We start from the raw sequence: 14,196 nt of genomic DNA, 5'->3' as shown, positions 1-14,196 counted from the left end.
TCAGCAGCCCATTATGACATCATCAGCCCATTATGACATCATCAAATTGTTTATGACATAATCAGTTCATTATGACATCATCAGTTCATTATGACATCATCAAAATGATTATGACATCATCAGTTCATTATCACATCATCAGTCCATTATCACATCATCAGTCCATTATGACATCATCAGTCCATTATGACATCATCAGTTCATTATGACATCATCAAAATGATTATGACATCATCAGTTCATTATGACATCATCAGTTCACTATGACATCATCAGTTCATTATGACATCATCGAAATGATTATGACATCATCAGTTCATTATGACATCATCAAAATGATTATGACATCATCAGTTCATTATGACATCATCAGTTCATTATGACATCATCAAAATGATTATGACATCATCAGTTTATTATGACATCATCAGTTCACTATGACATCATCAGTTCATTATGACATAATCAAAATGATTATGACATCATCAGTCCATTATGACATCATCAGTTCATTGTGACATCATCAAAATGATTATGACATCATCAGTTCATTATGACATCATGAGTCCATTATGACATCATCAGTTCATTATGACATCATCAGTCCATTATGACATAATCAGCCCTTTATGACATCATCAAAATGATTATGACATCATCAGTCCATTATGACATCATCAGTCCATTATGACATCATCAGTTCATTATGACATCATCAGTCCATTATGACATCATCAAAATGATTATGACATCATCAGTCCATTATGACATCATCAAAATGATTATGACATCATCAGTTCATTATGACATCATCAGTCCATTATGACATCATCAGTCCATTATGACATCATTAGTTCATTATGACATCATCAGTTCATTATGACATCATCAGTTCATTATGACATCATCAAAATGATTATGACATCATCAGTTCATTATGACATCATCAGCGCCTCATGAGTTCATAAAAATGATTATGACATCATCAGTTCATTATGACATCATCAGTTCATTATGACATCATCAGTTCATTATGACATCATCAAAATGATTATGACATCATCAGTTCATTATGACATCATCAGTCCATTATGACATCATCAAAATGATTATGACATCATCAGTTCATTATGACATCATCAGTTCATTATGACATCATCAAAATGATTATGACATCATCAGTTCATTATCACATCATCAGTCCATTATGACATCATCAGTTCATTATGACATCATCAGTTCATTATGACATCATCAAAATGATTATGACATCATCAGTTCATTATCACATCATCAGTCCATTATGACATCATCAGTTCATTATGACATCATCAGTCCATTATGACATCATCAAAATGATTATGACATCATCAGTAAATTCTGACATCATCAGTCCATTATGACATCATCAGTCCATTATGACATCATCAGTTCATTATGACATCATCAAAATGATTATGACATCATCAGTTCATTCTGACATCATCAGTCCATTATGACATCATCAGTTCATTATGACATCATCAAAATGATTATGACATCATCAGTTCATTATGACATCATCAGTCCATTATGACATCATCACTTCATCATGACATCATCAAAATGATTATGACATCATCAGTTCATTATGACATCATCACTCCATTATGACATCATCAGTTCATTATGACATCATCAAAATGATTATGACATCATCAGTTCATTCTGACATCATCAGTCCATTATGACATCATCAGTTCATTATGACATCATCAAAATGATTATGACATCATCAGTTCATTATGACATCATGAGTCCATTATGACATCATCAGTTCATTATGACATCATCAGTCCATTATGACATCAGCAGCCCATTATGACATCATCAGCCCATTATGACATCATCAAATTGTTTATGACATAATCAGTTCATTATGACATCATCAGTTCATTATGACATCATCAAAATGATTATGACATCATCAGTCCATTATCACATCATCAGTCCATTATGACATCATCAGTCCATTATGACATCATCAGTTCATTATGACATCATCAAAATGATTATGACATAATCAGTTCATTCTGACATCATCAGTCCATTATGACATCATCAGTTCATTATGACATCATCAGTTCATTATGACATCATCAAGATGATTATGACATCATCAGTTCATTATGACTTCATCAAAATGATTATGACATCATCAGTTCATTATGACATCATCAGTTCACTATGACATCATCAGTTCATCATGACATCATCAACATGATTATGACATCATCAGTTCATTATGACATCACCAGTCCATTATGACATCATCAGTTCATTATGACATCATCAAAATGATTATGACATCATCAGTTCATTATGACATCATGAGTCCATTATGACATCATCAGTTCATTATGACATCATCAGTTCATTCTGACATAATCAGTCCATTATGGCATCATCAGTCATTTATGACATCATCAGTTCATTATGACATCATCAGTAAATTATGACATCATCAAAATGATTATGACATCATCAGTTCATTATGACATCATCAGTTCATAATGACATCATCAGTTCATTATGACATCATCAGTTCACTATGACATCATCAGTTCATTATGACATCATCAGTGCATTATGACATCATCAAAATGATTATGACATCATCAGTTCATTATGACATCATCAGTTCATTATGACATCATCAAAATGATTATGACATCATCAGTCCATAATGACATCATCAAAATGATTATGACATCATCAGTCCATAATGACATCATCAAAATGATTATGACATCATCAGTATATTATGACATCATCAGTTCATTATGATATCATCAGTCTATTATGACATCATCAAAATGATTATGACATCATCAGTCCATTATGACATCATCAGTCCATTATGACATCATCAGTTCATTATGACATCATCAAAATGATTATGACATCATCAGTTCATTATGACATCATGAGTCCATTATCACATCATCAGTTCATTATGACATCATCAGTCCATTATGACATCATCAGCCCATTATGACATCATCAGCCCATTATGACATCATCAAATTGTTTATGACATCATCAGTTCATTATGACATCATCAGTTCATTATGACATCATCAGTTCATTATGACATCATCAGGTCATTATGACATCATCAAAATGATTATGACATCATCAGTTCATTATCATATCATCAGTCCATTATGACATCATCAGTCCATTATGACATCATCAGTCCATTATGACATCATCAGTTCATTATGACATCATCAAAATGATTATGACATCATCAGTTCATTATGATATCATCAGTTCACTATGACATCATCAGTTCATTATGACATCATCAAAATGATTATGACATCATCAGTTCATTATGACATCATCAGTCCATTATGACATCATCAAAATGATTATGACATCATCAGTTCATTAGACATCATCGGTTCATTCTGACATCATCAGTCCATTATGACATCATCAGTCAATTATGACATCATCAGTTCATTATGACATCATCAAAATGATTATGACATCATCAGTTCATTCTGACATCATCAGTCCATTATGACATCATCAGTCAATTATGACATCATCAGGTCATTATGACATCATCAAAATGATTATGACATCATCAATTCATTATGACATCATCAGTTCATTATGACATCATCAGTTCATTATGACATCATCAGTCCATTATGACATCATCAAAATGATAATGACATCATCAGTTCATTATGACATGATCAGTCCATTATGACATCATCAAAATGATTATGACATCATCAGTTCATTAGACATCATCGGTTCATTCTGACATCATCAGTCCATTATGACATCATCAGTCAATTATGACATCATCAGTTCATTATGACATCATCAAAATGATTATGACATCATCAGTTCATTATGACATCATCAGTCCATAATGACATCTTCAAAATGATTATGACATCATCAGTTCATTATGACATCATCAGCCCATTATGACATCATCAGCCCTTTATGACATCATCAAATTGTTTATGACATCATCAGTTCATTATGACATCATCAGTTCATTATGACGTCATCAAAATGATTATGACATCATCAGTTCATTATCACATCATCAGTCCATTATGACATCATCAGTCCATTATGACATCATCAGTTCATTATGACATCATCAAAATGATTATGACATCATCAGTCCATTATGACATCATCAGTCCATTATAACATCATCAGTTCATTATGACATCATCAGTTCATTATGACATCATCAGTGCATTATGACATCATCAAAATGATTATGACATCATCAGTTCATAATGACATCATCAGTTCATTATGACATCATCAGTTCATTATGACATCATCAAAATGATTATGACATCATCAGTTCATTATGACATCATCAGTTCATTATGACATCATCAAAATGATTATGACATCATCAGTTCATTATGACATCATCAGCCCTTTATGACATCATCAAAATGATTATGACATCATCAGTTCATTATGACATCATCAGTCCATTATGACATCATCAGCCCATTATGACATCATCAAATTGTTTATGACATCATCAGTTCATTATGACATCATCAGTTCATTATGACATCATCAAAATGATTATGACATCATCAGTTCATTATCACATCATCAGTCCATTATGACATCATCAGTCCATTATGACATCATCAGTTCATTATGACATCATCAAAATGATTATGACATCATCAGTTCATTATGACATCATCAGTTCATTATGAGATCATCAGTCCATTATGACATCATCAAAATGATTATCACATCATCAGTCCATTATGACATCATCAGTCCATTATGACATCATCAGTTCATTATGCCATCATCAAAATGATTATGACATCATCAGTTCATTATGACATCATGAGTCCATTATGACATCATCAGTTCATTATGACATCATCAGTTCATTATGACATCATCAAAATAATTATGACATCATCAGTTCATTATGACATCATCAGTTCATTATGACATCATCAGTTCATTATGACATCATCAAAATGATTATGACATCATCAGTTCATTATGACATCATCAAAATTATTATGACATAATCAGTTCATTATGACATCATCAGTGCATTATGACATCATCTAAATGATTATGACATCATGAATTCATTATGACATCATCAGTTCATTATGACATCATCAGTCCATTATGACATCATCAAAATGATAATGACATCATCAGTTCATTATGACATCATCAGTCCATTATGACATCATCAAAATGATTATGACATCATAAGTTCATTAGACATCATCAGTTCATTCTGACATCATCAGTCCATTATGACATCATCAGTCAATTATGACATCATCAGTTCATTATGACATCATCAGTCCATTATGACATCATCAAAATGATTATGACATCATCAGTCCATTATGACATCATCAAAATGATTATGACATCATCAGTTCATTATGACATCATCAGTCCATTATGACATCATCAGTCCATTATGACATCATCAGTCCATAATGACATCATCAGTTCATTATGACATCATCAGTTCACTATGACATCATAAGTTCATTATGACATCATCAGTGCATTATGACATCATCAAAATGATTATGACATCATCAGTTCATTATGACATCATCAGTTCATTATGACATCATCAGTTCATTATGACATCATCAAAATGATTATGACATCATCAGTTCATTATGACATCATCAGCCCTTTATGACATCATCAAAATGATTATAACATCATCAGTTCATTATGACATCATCAGTCCATTATGACATCATCAGCCCATTATGACATCATCAGCCCATTATGACATCATCAAATTGTTTATGACATCATCAGTTCATTATGACATCAAAATGATTATGACATCATCAGTTCATTATCACATCATCAGTCCATTATGACATCATCAGTCCATTATGACATCATCAGTTCATTATGACATCATCAGTTCATTATGACATCAACAAAATTATTATGACATCATCAGTTCATTATGACATCATCAAAATGATTATGACATCATCAGTACATTATGACATCATCAGTGCATTATGACATCATCAAAATGATTATGACATCATCAGTTCATTATGACATCATCAGTTCATTATGACATCATCAGTCCATTATAACATCATCAAAATGATTATGACATCATCAGTTCATTATGACATCATCAGTCCATTATAACATCATCAAAATGATTATGACATCATCAGTTCATTATGTCATCATCAGTCCATTATGACATCATCAAAATGATTATGACATCATCAGTTCATTATGATATCATCAGTCCATTATGACATCATCAGTTCATTATGATATCATCAAAATGATTATGACATCATCAGTCCATAATGACATCATCAGTTCATTATGAGATCATCAGTCCATTATGACATCATCAAAATGATTATGACATCATCAGTCCATTTTGACATAATCAGTCCATTATGACATCATCAGTTCATTATGACATCATCAAAATGATTATGACATCATCAGTTCATTATGACATCATGAGTCCATTATGACATCATCAGTTCATTATGACATCATCAGTCCATTATGACATCATCAGCCCATTATGACATCATCAGCCCATTATGACATCATCAAATTGTTTAGGACATCATCAGTTCATTATGACATCATCAGTTCATTATGACATCATCAAAATGATTATGACATCATCAGTTCATTATGACATCATAAGTACATAATGACATCATCAAAATGATTATGACATCATCAGTCCATTATGACATTATCAAAATGATTATGACATCATCAGTTCATTATGACATCTTCAGGTCATTATGACATCATCAGTCCATTATGACATCATCAGTTCATTATGACATCATCAGTCCATTATGACATCATCAGCCCATTATGACATCATCAAAATGATTATGACATCATCAGTCCATTATCACATCATCAGTCCATTATGACATCATCAGTCCATTATGACATCATCAGTTCATTATGACATCATCAAAATGATTATGACATCATCAGTTCATTCTGACATCATCAGTCCATTATGACATCATCAGTTCATTATGACATCATCAGTTCATTATGACATCATCAAGATGATTATGGCATCATCAGTTCATTATGACATCATCAAAATGATTATGACATCATCAGTTCATTATGACATCATCAGTTCACTATGACATCATCAGTTCATCATGACATCATCAACATGATTATGACATCATCAGTTCATTATGACATCACCAGTCCATTATGACATCATCAGTTCATTATGACATCATCAGTCCATTATGGCATCATCAGTCATTTATGACATCATCAGTTCATTATGACATCATCAGTCCATTATGACATCATCAAAATGATTATGACATCATCAGTTCATTATGACATCATCAGTTCATAATGACATCATCAGTTCATTATGACATCATCAGTTCACTATGACATCATCAGTTCATTATGACATCATCAGTGCATTATGACATCATCAAAATGATTATGACATCATCAGTTCATTATGACATCATCAGTTCATTATGACATCATCAAAATGATTATGACATCATCAGTTCATTATGACATCATCAAAATGATTATGACATCATCAGTCCATAATGACATCATCAAAATGATTATGACATCATCAGTATATTATGACATCATCAGTTCATTATGATTTCATCAGTCTATTATGACATCATCAAAATGATTATGACATCATCAGTCCATTATGACATCATCAGTCCATTATGACATCATCAGTTCATTATGACATCATCAAAATGATTATGACATCATCAGTTCATTATGACATCATGAGTCCATTATCACATCATCAGTTCATTATGACATCATCAGTCCATTATGACATCATCAGCCCATTATGACATCATCAGCCCATTATGACATCATCAGTTCATTATGACATCATCAGTTCATTATGACATCATCAAAATGATGATGACATCATCAGTTCATTATCATATCATCAGTCCATTATGACATCATCAGTCCATTATGACATCATCAGTCCATTATGACATCATCAGTTCATTATGACATCATCAAAATGATTATGACATCATCAGTTCATTATGACATCATCAGTTCACTATGACATCATCAGTTCATTATGACATCATCAGTTCATTATGACATCATCAAAATGATTATGACATCAGTTCATTATGACATAATCAGTCCATTATGACATCATCAGTCCATTATGACATCATCAGTTCATTATGACATCATCAAAATAATTATGACATCATCAGTTCATTATGACATCATCAGTTCATTATGACATCATCAGTTCATTATGACATCATCAAAATGATTATGACATCATCAGTTCATTATGACATCATCAAAATTATTATGACATAATCAGTTCATTATGACATCATCAGTGCATTATGACATCATCTAAATGATTATGACATCATTAATTCATTATGACATCATCAGTTCATTATGACATCATCAGTCCATTATGACATCATCAAAATGATAATGACATCATCAGTTCATTATGACATCATCAGTCCATTATGACATCATCAAAATGATTATGACATCATCAGTTCATTAGACATCATCAGTTCATTCTGACATCATCAGTCCATTATGACATCATGAGTCAATTATGACATCATCAGTTCATTATGACATCATCAGTCCATTATGACATCATCAAAATGATTATGACATCATCAGTCCATTATGACATCATCAAAATGATTATGACATCATCAGTTCATTATGACATCATCAGTTCATTATGAAATCATCAGTCCATAATGACATCATCAGTTCATTATGACATCATCAGTTCACTATGACATCATAAGTTCATTATGACATCATCAGTGCATTATGACATCATCAAAATGATTATGACATCATCAGTTCATTATGACATCATCAGTTCATTATGACATCATCAGTTCATTATGACATCATCAAAATGATTATGACATCATCAGTTCATTATGACATCATCAGCCCTTTATGACATCATCAAAATGATTATAACATCATCAGTTCATTATGACATCATCAGTCCATTATGACATCATCAGCCCATTATGACATCATCAAATTGTTTATGACATCATCAAATTGTTTATGACATCATCAGTTCATTATGACATCAAAATGATTATGACATCATCAGTTCATTATGACATCATCAGTCCATTATGACATCATCAGTCCATTATGACATCATCAGTTCATTATGACATCATCAGTTCATTATGACATCAACAAAATTATTATGACATCATCAGTTCATTATGACATCATCAAAATGATTATGACATCATCAGTACATTATGACATCATCAGTGCATTATGACATCATCAAAATGATTATGACATCATCAGTTCATTATGACATCATCAGTTCATTATGACATCATCAGTCCATTATAACATCATCAAAATGATTATGACATCATCAGTTCATTATGACATCATCAGTCCATTATAACATCATCAAAATGATTATGACATCATCAGTTCATTATGTCATCATCAGTCCATTATGACATCATCAAAATGATTATGACATCATCAGTTCATTATGACATCATCAGTCCATTATGACATCATCAGTTCATTATGACATCATCAAAATGATTATGACATCATCAGTCCATAATGACATCATCAAAATGATTATGACATCATCAGTTCATTATGACATCATCAGTCCATTATGACATCATCAGTTCATTATGACATCATCAAAATGATTATGACATCATCAGTCCATAATGACATCATCAAAATGATTATGACATCATCAGTTCATTATGATATCATCAGTCCATTATGACATCATCAGTTCATTATGATATCATCAAAATGATTATGACATCATCAGTCCATAATGACATCATCAGTTCATTATGAGATCATCAGTCCATTATGACATCATCAAAATGATTATGACATCATCAGTCCATTTTGACATAATCAGTCCATTATGACATCATCAGTTCATTATGACATCATCAAAATGATTATGACATCATCAGTTCATTATGACATCATGAGTCCATTATGACATCATCAGTTCATTATGACATCATCAGTCCATTATGACATCATCAGCCCATTATGACATCATCAGCCCATTATGACATCATCAAATTGTTTAGGACATCATCAGTTCATTATGACACCATCAGTTCATTATGACATCATCAAAATGATTATGACATCATCAGTTCATTATGACATCATAAGTACATAATGACATCATCAAAATGATTATGACATCATCAGTCCATTATGACATTATCAAAATGATTATGACATCATCAGTTCATTATGACATCATCAGGTCATTATGACATCATCAGTCCATTATGACATCATCAGTTCATTATGACATCATCAGTCCATTATGACATCATCAGCCCATTATGACATCATCAAAATGATTATGACATCATCAGTCCATTATGACATCATCAAAATGATTATGACATCATCAGTTCATTATGACATCATCAGTTCATTATGACATCATGAGTCCATTATGACATCATCAGTTCATTATGACATCATCAGTCCATTATGACATCATCAGCCCATTATGACATCATCAGCCCATTATGACATCATCAAATTGTTTAGGACATCATCAGTTCATTATGACACCATCAGTTCATTATGACATCATCAGTGCATTATGACATCATCAAAATGAATATGACATCATCAATTCATTATGACATCATCAGTTCATTATGACATCATCAGTCCATTATGACATCATCAAAATGATAATGACATCATCAGTTCATTATGACATCATCAGTCCATTATGACATCATCGAAATGATTATGACATCATCAGTTCATTAGACATCATGAGTTCATTCTGACATCATCAGTCCATTATGACATCATCAGTCAATTATGACATCATCAGTTCATTATGACATCATCAGTCCATTATGACATCATCAAAATGATTATGACATCATCAGTCCATTATGACATCATCAAAATGATTATGACATCATCAGTTCATTATGACATCATCAGTCCATTATGACATCATCAGTCCATTATGACATCATCAGTCCATAATGACATCATCAGTTCATTATGACATCATCAGTTCACTATGACATCATAAGTTCATTATGACATCATCAGTGCATTATGACATCATCAAAATGATTATGACATCATCAGTTCATTATGACATCATCAGTTCATTATGACATCATCAGTTCATTATGACATCATCAAAATGATTATGACATCATCAGTTCATTCTGACATCATCAGTACATTATGACATCATCAGTTCATTATGACATCATCAAGATGATTATGACATCATCAGTTCATTCTGACATCATCAGTCCATTATGACATCATCAGTTCATTATGACATCATCAAAATGATTATGACATCATCAGTTCATTATGACATCATCAGTTCACTATGACATCATCAGTTCATTATGACATCATCAAAATGATTATGACATCATCAGTTCATTATGACATCATCAAAATGATTATGACATCATCAGTTCATTATGACATCATCAAAATTATTATGACATAATCAGTTCATTATGACATCATCAGTGCATTATGACATCATCAAAATGAATATGACATCATCAATTCATTATGACATCATCAGTTCATTATGACATCATCAGTTCATTATGACATCATCAGTCCATTATGACATCATCAAAATGATAATGACATCATCAGTTCATTATGACATCATCAGTCCATTATGACATCATCAAAATGATTATGACATCATCAGTTCATTAGACATCATCAGTTCATTCTGACATCATCAGTCCATTATGACATCATCAGTCAATTATGACATCATCAGTTCATTATGACATCATCAGTCCATTATGACATCATCAAAATGATTATGACATCATCAGTCCATTATGACATCATCAAAATGATTGACATCATCAGTTCATTATGACATCATCAGTCCATTATGACATCATCAGTCCATTATGACATCATTAGTCCATTATGACATCATCAGTCCATAATGACATCATCAGTTCACTATGACATCATAAGTTCATTATGACATCATCAGTGCATTATGACATCATCAAAATGATTATGACATCATCAGTTCATTATGACATCATCAGTTCATTATGACATCATCAGTTCATTATGACATCATAAAAATGATTATGACATCATCAGTTCATTATGACATCATCAGCCCTTTATGACATCATCAAAATGATTATGACATCATCAGTTCATTATGACATCATCAGTCCATTATGACATCATCAGCCCATTATGACATCATCAGCCCATTATGACATCATCAAATTGTTTATGACATCATCAGTTCATTATGACATCAAAATGATTATGACATCATCAGTTCATTATGACATCATGAGTCTATTATGACATCATCAGTTCATTATGACATCATCAGTCCATTATGACATCAGCAGCCCATTATGACATCATCAGCCCATTATGACATCATCAAAATGATTATGACATCATCAGTTCATTATGACATCATCAGTCCATTATGACATCATCAGCCCATTATGACATCATCAGCCCATTATGACATCATCAAATTGTTTATGACATCATCAGTTCATTATGACATCAAAATGATTATGACATCATCAGTTCATTATGACATCATCAAAATTATTATGACATAATCAGTTCATTATGACATCATCAGTGCATTATGACATCATCAAAATGAATATGACATCATCAATTCATTATGACATCATCAGTTCATTATGACATCATCAGTTCATTATGACATCATCAGTCCATTATGACATCATCAAAATGATAATGACATCATCAGTTCATTATGACATCATCAGTCCATTATGACATCATCAAAATGATTATGACATCATCAGTTCATTAGACATCATCAGTTCATTCTGACATCATCAGTCCATTATGACATCATCAGTCAATTATGACATCATCAGTTCATTATGACATCATCAGTCCATTATGACATCATCAAAATGATTATGACATCATCAGTCCATTATGACATCATCAAAATGATTATGACATCATCAGTTCATTATGACATCATCAGTCCATTATGACATCATCAGTCCATTATGACATCATCAGTCCATGATGACATCATCAGTTCATTATGACATCATCAGTTCACTATGACATCATAAGTTCATTATGACATCATCAGTGCATTATGACATCATCAAAATGATTACGACATCATCAGTTCATTATGACATCATCAGTTCATTATGACATCATCAGTTCATTATGACATCATCAAAATGATTATGACATCATCAGTTCATTATGACATCATCAGCCCTTTATGACATCATCAAAATGATTATGACATCATCAGTTCATTTTGACATCATCAGTCCATTATGACATCATCAGCCCATTATGACATCATCAGCCCATTATGACATCATCAAATTGTTTATGACATCATCAGTTCATTATGACATCAAAATGATTATGACATCATCAGTTCATTATGACATCATGAGTCCATTATGACATCATCAGTTCATTATGACATCATCAGTCCATTATGACATCAGCAGCCCATTATGACATCATCAGCCCATTATGACATCATCAAATTGTTTATGACATAATCAGTTCATTATGACATCATCAGTTCATTATGACATCATCAAAATGATTATGACATCATCAGTTCATTATCACATCATCAGTCCATTATCACATCATCAGTCCATTATGACATCATCAGTCCATTATGACATCATCAGTTCATTATGACATCATCAAAATGATTATAACATCATCAGTTCATTATGACATCATCAGTTCACTATGACATCATCAGTTCATTATGACATCATCAAAATGATTATGACATCATCAGTTCATTATGACATCATCAAATTGTTTATGACATAATCAGTTCATTATGACATCATCAGTTCATTATGACATCATCAAAATGATTATGACATCATCAGTTCATTATGACATCATGAGTCCATTATGACATCATCAGTTCATTATGACATCATCAGTCCATTATGACATCAGCAGCCCATTATGACATCATCAGCCCTTTATGACATCATC

Source organism: Ranitomeya imitator, chromosome 1 (assembly GCF_032444005.1).
Source record: "Ranitomeya imitator isolate aRanImi1 chromosome 1, aRanImi1.pri, whole genome shotgun sequence".
In the NCBI taxonomy this organism is placed as follows: Eukaryota; Metazoa; Chordata; class Amphibia; order Anura; family Dendrobatidae; genus Ranitomeya; species Ranitomeya imitator.
This window is presented reverse-complemented; position numbering follows the sequence as displayed.